The sequence below is a fragment of the Muntiacus reevesi genome, chromosome X (assembly GCF_963930625.1).
Source record: "Muntiacus reevesi chromosome X, mMunRee1.1, whole genome shotgun sequence".
NCBI lineage: Eukaryota > Metazoa > Chordata > Mammalia > Artiodactyla > Cervidae > Muntiacus > Muntiacus reevesi.
This window is the reverse complement of record NC_089271.1, coordinates 81,611,986-81,621,000: the sequence shown is the minus strand read 5'-3', so window position 1 is coordinate 81,621,000 and position 9,015 is coordinate 81,611,986. Positions and strand designations below refer to the sequence as shown.

Here is a 9,015-nt window from a genome sequence, read left to right as displayed (position 1 = left end):
CAGGAAAGAGAGCAGCAGATCTATTTTTGCAATTCAGACAACATGCCCTTGTAATATAGTAATTAAATGTTTATTAGATAAATGGAGTCTATGTGCTCCTGAAGTTATAGATTGGATATTAAGGAAAATTAAGCTAAAGGTCACTTGTAGATATTCTTTATGTTTTAAGAGAAAAGCAACATAACTTGTGTAAATGGAGGGTAGTGATAAGATAATCGTGGGACTTGAAATACTGCAAGGAAATATAAAATTCTTTCAGATATCTGCACATTTTACACAGTTCATAAACTTGGCTTCTTTTCTCCACTTAACTATAGATTATTACTGTATAGTAACTTAAAATAGACTAACATAATGTCTGTAATTTGGCAAAGAGGAAAATGGGGAATTGGCATTACCTTATTTTTTTTCTTGAATAACATACTCTAACAATTGTTTCCTAATTGTCTGCTATCTACTCTCGAAATAAGAGTTGATAACAAGGAAAATAAAACTAGTAGTGATTCATCTATAATTTTTATTGAAAAACAAAAGCTTTCATGCATACGTGGAGATCAGAATTTTCTAAGATTTCTCTTTCACATATATTGAGGGAAGAAAATACTTAGGCTTTAAAGCAATGCAGTCTTCTCTACTACTGTTTAGTTTCTCATTTTAGGGTTATTCCAGTCAGATTCTGGTAGCCAGATATTAATCTGTTCAACAATTTTTATTTCAGGTTTTTCTTTGTTCCACAACCAAATAAGTGTGTGATGTTAGGTACTTCACATCCTCACTAGGACTGTTTTCTCATCTATAGAATAAACTATGTGAACTCCCTTATCTTTAAAGTTCTTTCAGACAAAAAGTTATTTTCCTTTTGTCATTTTTTAAAAAGAGGTAAAAAAGCTTTCCAATTGTTTAAGGCTCAGTCCACCACAGTTTCCCAGGTGGCTCAGTGGTAAAGAATCTTCCTGTCAAGCAGAAGATGCAGGAGACCCTGGTTCAATCCCTGGGTCAGGAAGATCACCTAGAGGAGGGCATGGCAACCCATTCCAGTATTCTTGCCTGGAGAATCCCATGGACAGAGGAACCTGGTGGACTACAGTCCATGGGGTCACAAAAGAGTTCGACAGGACTGAATATGTACACACACACACACAGCCTACCACATAGTACCTTGACTAGATATTCAGCAGTTTGCTACTACTGTACATAATTTTAATTTTTTAATTAATTAATTTATTTATGGGGCTTCCCATGTGGCAATAGTGGTAAGAACCCACTTGCCAATGCAAGAGATGTAAGAGAGATGGATTCAACTCCTGGGTCAGGAAGATTCCCTGGAAGAGGGCATGGTGACTCACTCCAGCATTCTTGCCTGGAGAATTCCATGAATGGAGGAACCTGGAGGGCTACAGTCCATAGGAACACAAAGAGTCAGACATGACTGAAGAGACTTAGCACACACACACACACACACACACACATTTATTTATGGTTGTGCTAGGTCTTCGTTGCTGTGCACAGGATTTCTCTAGTTGCAATGGTTGGGGGCTACTCTTTAATTGCAGTGTGTGGTGGTTTCTCTTGTTGCAGAGCATGGGTTCTAAGTTCCTGAGCTTCACTATTGGGGCTCCTGGCCTTCAGTAGTTGAGGCTCCAGGGGTCAGTTTTTGTGGCACTGGCTTAATTGCTTTGCTGCATATTGAATCTTCCAAGACTAGGGATAGAACCCATGTCCCAAGCATTGACAGGTTGATTCTTAACCACAGGACCACCAGAGAAGTCCGGGCACATAATTTTAAAATAAAAGAGCAGATCATTGTCAACAGTGCCTGAGGGTTAGTGATAATACCTCTTCTACTCCCCATCTTATAATTTTGGAGAAAGACATTATAGAGAAAATAATCTTGACTTAAAATGTCTGAGATGAGATGTCATCATGCCTCTAAACTCATACTACTGATTAAAGTCAATGATTCTAAAAACTGCAATTTTACAAATCTCCTTATCTGATAGAATAATTACCTCCTACTTTGTATGATATTATTCATCTTTGAAACAAATAAAAAAGTCCCTAAATTATAAAGTGTTCTGGCAAAAAATTGAATATATGCTAAACAGATAATCACATGCTCCCATGGTGGTTACAATCCTCACATGCTTATCATTATGACTTCTCTCTGCACTCTATTCCAGGAAATATATTAAGTTATTATGACCTTTTTAGTCCAGCTCACCACATGGAAGCATGCTTTTGGACAAAATGATCTCTCCAATAATGCTATTAAAAATGTTATATTATGCACTATTGTTTCTGTCTACTTCTAGGCGTCACGCAACATGGTTGCAAGTATTAGGAAGAGATAGGTGCCAGTATACTTTGCCTGGATCTTGAGAAGCATAACTATGGATAAATAAATTGCAGGAGTCTGGTTTATTGGTAATATGCACCATTTAAATGGATTTTAAAATTTTCATTTTACAAATTTTCCTTACTTTAAAAATTTCCTTCCATTGTTAATTTACACCAATACATTTTCTTCATTAAAGTCATTTCTATAACTTGATGTTCAAGAGAGTTTTGATTAAATCAGGTCTTTACTTATGATGAGTCTAAGAAAATTTAATTATTTTAGATAATGTGTCTAACTTTCTGAACTAAAATAAAATCATATGATGGCATTAAATGTTAAGATATTGCCAATGGTAACTGTTCATATAAGATAAGGAACAAAGAAGGTAAGGCAAAATAAAATAAAAGCAAAAAAAGAAAAAAAGGAAAGAAAACAAAATAGTCTTGTGCCGAATTCTCAGTGTACTTCCTTGGCTAACTATGTTTACCATAGCTTTAACAGCTCTTCTAGTTCTACTATTTCAAGAAAACAAATCAAGGACAGAGTATTTTGCTGTACTCTGTTAAGCATAGGCTATAATCTTCTTTTTTATTTTTCAAGGGCTGTGTTCTTCATAAAACTTATTTTGGAGGAGAAGATAGTTATATTTTCTCCAGTGGTAACATGCAACCAAGAAAAAAGCTAAAATCCTAAAATGATACATTCTTTCAAGGCGTTTTGCTATCCTACTTAAATAGTATACGTGAAAATGCGAAATATACACAGTGCATGTGTTCTCAGTTGCTCAGTAGTGTCTGACACTTTGCAACGAATGGACTGCAGACTACCAGGCTCCTCTGTCCATGGGATTTCTCAGGTAAAAATACTGGATTGGGTTGCCACTTTCTTCTCCAGGGATTCTTCCCAAGCCAGGGATCAAACCTGCATCTCCTGCATTGGCAGGTGGATTCCTTACCACTGAGCCCAATCATGCCCAATAAGAAAAATTCAATAATGAAATTGTACCTGCCTAACACTGAGGTTTTTACTCACATTATGGATGAAGTCCACAGTGAGGAAGGACTGTAACAACTGCACTATGCTGACCCCTCAAACCCACCAGTTTTATCCAAGAGGGAAATGAAGTTGATAGAGACTGGTGTTTTTAATGTTTTCTTCCCTTGCCTTCTTTTGTTCTTTCTTTCCTTCATTTTATTGTCTATTCACAATTGCATCTATGTTATTTGTATATTTGTTTTAATCTTAGATACCCATGTTCTTTTTACCTTTCACACATTTGGAAAATAAGATTGACTTTTGATGACTTTCTTAGATGACTTAAGTACAGCAAAATCTTTTGTTTGAGAGTATGTATATGGACAAATTTTTATTTATTTATTTATTTTAATTTCCAAATAATGACCCTGATACTGATCTCATGAATTCATATGACAGCTCATAGTCTATTCAGAAAGTTTTAAAAAAAGAATTCATTACTGTCTGATTAGTAGGGATTATTGGGAAATTAAAGATTAAAAAAGCAGTCTATTACCGTGTATATTCTTGGTATGTTTATACTTCTGGAATAGTTAGGCCAAAAATGATGTACAAAATCATTTACAAAAACGAGTAACAATTTAATGCTGTGCTGATAACTGTAAATCATCTTTATAGTATAAAAGTCATTTTTTTGGTAATATTTAACTTTAACTAGAATTTTGAGAATTGGCATATCTACAGAAAGTCATGGCATGTTTAAAAATAAAGTTATTAAGGGCCAATTTTTAAAAATTTCTATAATTAGTATTATATGATCAAGAATCACAGTGTCCTGATACTCAGACATTTAGAGATCTTTAAAGAGAAACGTGACAGTGGGGAAATAAACAATAAACAAGATGGCACCAGTCAGGTTCTCTTGCCCCATACTCTCATGACCTCTCACCCCATGTTCTGTAAACAATGACTTTGCACAGTTATGTAACGGCTGAAATCACTTATAGCACTGCACATGTACTTCACAAAGTACTTGCTTGAACATGGGCTACTTTTCTTACATAGGCTCCACCTGGAAAAACCCTGGAGGTTGTGTGTGTGTACAGGAGCTACCACCATGAAAACCCTGGCTGCTGCTGCATTAGGGCTGCATTGGAGCAACACCATGGTTATGTTATATGAGGTTATGCTGTAGCTATGTTGTTACTACATTATGATTATGATATGGCTGCTTCTACAGCCTCTGCATAAGCCAGGAGAGAGGCTGTATTATGGCAGTTGTGCCAGCCAGGAGAGAAGAAAGGTGTCTGCAGTTCCTATGGCTCCTTGTGTCTTCTTCCTGCCTCTTAGCTTGAGCCTTGCCTACCCTGGGTTCAGCAAAGAGTGTGGAGAGTGTGAACAGGATCAGTGATGCAGTGATCCTTACAAATATTTGAAGAATCAGATACTGTCACTAGTTTCTCATATTCTAAGTGAAAAATTGGAAGTGAGTAGTTTTATGATCCAGACTTGAAAAATATTTTCTTGAAAGATGAAATAATATTCTGAACAATTTTTAATCTCTTATGATGAATAATCTTGTTCAGGATCATTAATAACACAACTGCTTGAAAAACTTCATTTTTCTTCTGTACCAAGGAGTATCTAGAAAGATGGCTCTCTAGAGAGCAAAATGATATTTTCTTTATTACATTTTTAAAGAAGATCATGTATTCTTTTTATTAGAACTGCATTGAATTTTGCAGATTTCTGCCACTTGAGAAGCTTTAGGTTTTTCATAGAGTACTAGTCATCAGAAAATAAATTGCAATCTTTTTTTAATGGTGAAAGGATTACATTTGTTGATGTTATTTTGCATACTTTCACAGAAAATGTTTGATTTTTCATTTAAAAGGAGTATGTTATGTATCCCACATATAAATGGCTTCACATTATTTTCTTACAGATTATTTTTAAGAAATATATGTTGAGTCACAAATTTTGGGCTCCTATTATGCACTTTAAGAAAAAAATATTAAAATGTTATTTTATCATGTTTATTAAAATTCATGGAAACTTTAAAAGGTGCTAATAGTCCTTTTAATCAAGCAATAAATGGAGGAGTAGACACATATCTCATTTTGCTGTATTTTATTTCATTTTTTTACAAACTGCGGGTTTGTGTCAATCCTGCAAAGAGGAAGAACGAGTCTATAGGCACCATTTTTTCAACAGTATTTGTTCACTTCATGCCTCTGTGTTACAGTTTTCTCCCAATATTTCAAACTTTCTCATAATTATTATATTTGTTATGGTGATTTGTGATTAGTGATCTTTGATGTTGCTATTGTAATTGTTTTAGGGTACCATTAATCATGTGAAGTATTAATTCAATGGTTAATTGAAACCATTAACCTATTTGAATGCAGAATTCCAAAGAATAGTAGGGAGAGATAAGAAAGCCTTCCTCAGCGATCAATGCAAAGAAATAGAAGAAAACAATAGAAGAGTAAAGAGGAGATATCTCTTAAAGAAAATTGGAGATACCAAGGGACCATTTCATGCAAAGATGTGTTCGATAAAGGACAGAAATGGTATGGACCTAACAGAAGCAGAAGATATTAAGAAGAATTGTACAAAAAAGATTTTTACGACCCAGATTAATCATGGTATGATCACTCACCTAGAGCCACACTTCCTGGAATGTGAAGTCAAGTGGGCCTTAGGAAGCACCACTATGAACTATTGATGGAATTCAAATTGAGCTATTTCAAATTCTAAAAGATGATGCTGGGTCCCGCCGCGGCTCGAGAGCCATGGCGGCCTCTGAGGCGGCGGCGGCGGATCCCGCGGCTCTCGCCTCCGGCGCCCGGCCATCCCGGAGGCGGCGAGGGGAGCCGCCGCCGCCTCGGCCTGTGGGTGGCCCCTGGGAGGCTGAGAGGCAGCCGGCGGCGACCGCGGGCGGCGAGGCAGCAGCCCGCGCGTTGGACGCCGCAGGCCCGGGTGCTCATCCAGCCGTCGGTGAGCGAGCAGTCCCTGGCCGTGCGGACCAACATCCTGTGCACGGTGCGCGGCTGCGGCAAGATCCTGCCCAACAGCCCCGCGCTCAACATGCACCTGGTCAAGAGCCACCGCCTGCAGGATGGCATAGTAAATCCAACAGTAAGAAAATATTTGAAAACTGCACCGAAATTCTACTGTTGTACAATTGAAGGATGCCCTAGAGGCCATGACAGACCATTTTCTCAAATTTCTCTCGTAAAACAGCACTTTATGAAAATGCATGCTGAAAAGAAGCATAAATGTAGTAAGTGCAGAAATTCGTATGGCACCGACTGGGACTTGAAAAGACATGCAGAGGATTGTGGCAAGACCTTCCAGTGCACATGTGGCTGTCCCTATGCCAGCAGGACTGCGTTATAGTCCCACATCTACCGAACTGGCCATGAGATCCCTGCAGAACAAAGGGATTCACTTAGTAAGAAAAAGAAAATGGAAAACTGCTTGCACAGCCAGAATCTGTCCAGGAAGACCACTGAATCACTGAGCAACAAACCAGTTAGTTCCATGACCAGATGCTCCAGAACTAGAAACTTCAGAAATAAAGCTGGTGGCTTCCTTTGAAGACTCTTGCAGCTCTAATGCCAAACAGCAGACTTTTCCAGCAGCTCCAAGGTACCCTCAGAAGTTGCTTTTAGCAAAGCCCAAAGTGGCTTTGGTTAAACTCCCCGTCATGCAGTTTTCTCCTGTGCCCGTCCTTGTGCCTACAGCCAACTCCTGGGGCCAGCCTGTTGTGTTGGGTGTCGACCAGTAAGACTCTGCCCCCAGGGCGTGCACTTACTGCCCTTGTCCATTGGAACCCTGATCCTCGGCCTGGATTCGGAGGTCTGCTCTCTCAAGGAGAGCTTCCCTCTTTCAAAAGTTGTCAATCTTATTGCTGTTGAGCCGATTAGCACAGGTAGTCAAGTGAACTTGGGTAAAAGTCCATTTAGCCTGTTACAAGAACTTGGGAACACTTGTCAGAAGAACCACATTTCTTCCATCAGTGTACAGACAGACCTGTCCTACACCACACCACAGTTCATGCCGTCTGCACAGTGGGCCAGCCCTGACTCCTCTGTGTCGTCCTGTTTGCAAACTGATTTGACATTTGGTTCCCAGGTTTCCCTTTCCATTAGTATTCAAACTCAGACTTTTTTGCCCAGTTCTAAGGTAACCTCATCCATCTCTGCTCAGACTGATGCATTTATAGATGCCAGTTTCCAGCCGGGTGGGATCTCCAGAGAAACTCAGACCAGCGGAATGCAAAGTCCAGTAGAAGACTGAGTACAGATGGACCAAGCTCTAATGTGTGGAGACATTTTTGAGAGTGTCCATTCATCATTCGGTGTGTCTACAGATAATATTATAAGCACCGGCTTAGTAGCAGAGACTGTAATTCATGACTTGTTTCCTCAGAACCACCGTAAAACTTTAACTCAAGACATTAAGAAATCCACCCCAATTATAAACTTCAGTGCACCAAATAGTATGCTATTGTCAAAGAACATAACAGATAATCAGACCCAAACCATGGATTTATTAAGTGATCTAGAAAACATCTTGTCAAGTAACCTACCTGGTCAGACGCTGGACAATCGTAGTCTTTTGTCTGACACAAATACTGGACCTGACACCCAGCTCCCATCTGGCCCAATCCAGAATCCTGCAATTGATTTTGATATGGAAGAGTTCTTTTCAGCCTCAAATATCCAGACGCAAACCGAGGAGAGTGAGCTTAGCACCATGACCACTGACCCAGTCATGGAGTCCCTGGATATAGAAACCCAAACTGACTTCTTCCTTGTAGACCCTTCTGCCCAGACCTACAGTTGTAGGGGGGATTCTAGCTTCTTAGGCCTTGAGATGTTTGACATGTAGACACAGACATACCTGAACTTCTTTTGAGACAGTAGCCCTCGTCTGCCACTGGGAAGTATCCTGAAACTATCTTTTCCATGAGTACTGATTCATCTGACACAGAGACCCAGACTGATGGAATTTCCACTGCTAAAAACCTGCCTGCCCTGGAAAGCAAAGTTCAGTTGAACAGTGCCGAAACAAAGACCATGAACTCTGGCTTCTAAACTTTGGGGAGCTTATTCCTCACCAGCAATGAAACTCAGACAGCACTGGATGACTTTCTTCTGGTCAATCTGGCCTGGAACACGAGGGAATCTCAGTTCAGCTCTGTTGAAACCCAAACATGTGCAGAACTACACCCAGTCTCCAACTTCTGAAAGCGGAGTCCACATGGGGGATGGATTCACAGTTCCCTTCTCGATTTAGAAGATGAAGAACAGGGACAATAGTATTAACTCTACTGAATGTAGTCGACAATACAGTTACTTTGATTCTTTGAGATTCTTTGCCTTTTTGTACTTGTAAACATGAAATTTGTGTAAAAGTTTGTGAGTGGACTATAAAGTGTAACATGTTGATCTGAACATGATTGTTTTTGTGTTGCCAACATTTGCCCTTTCATTGTAACCTTCCCTTCTTTAAAAAACAAACAAACAAACAAACACGTATCTCACACCTTTAAAATCCATCTTGCCATTTAGCTGAAGCCAAGCTCACCAGGACTTAGGGTACAAACTTAAGATCTTCAAAACATTTTCATCAAAGCTTGTCTGACTTAAATTGCACCTAAAATACTCTTGCCAGTGCTTGTTAGGAAACTT

At 39.1% G+C, this 9,015-nt stretch overlaps 1 pseudogene; it reads left to right on the top strand.

The window, feature by feature from the left end:
* Positions 1-6,108: 6,108 nt before the first annotated feature.
* On the top strand, positions 6,109-8,571 carry LOC136153276 (ATM interactor pseudogene; annotated as a pseudogene).
* The last annotated feature ends 444 nt before the right edge of the window (positions 8,572-9,015 follow it).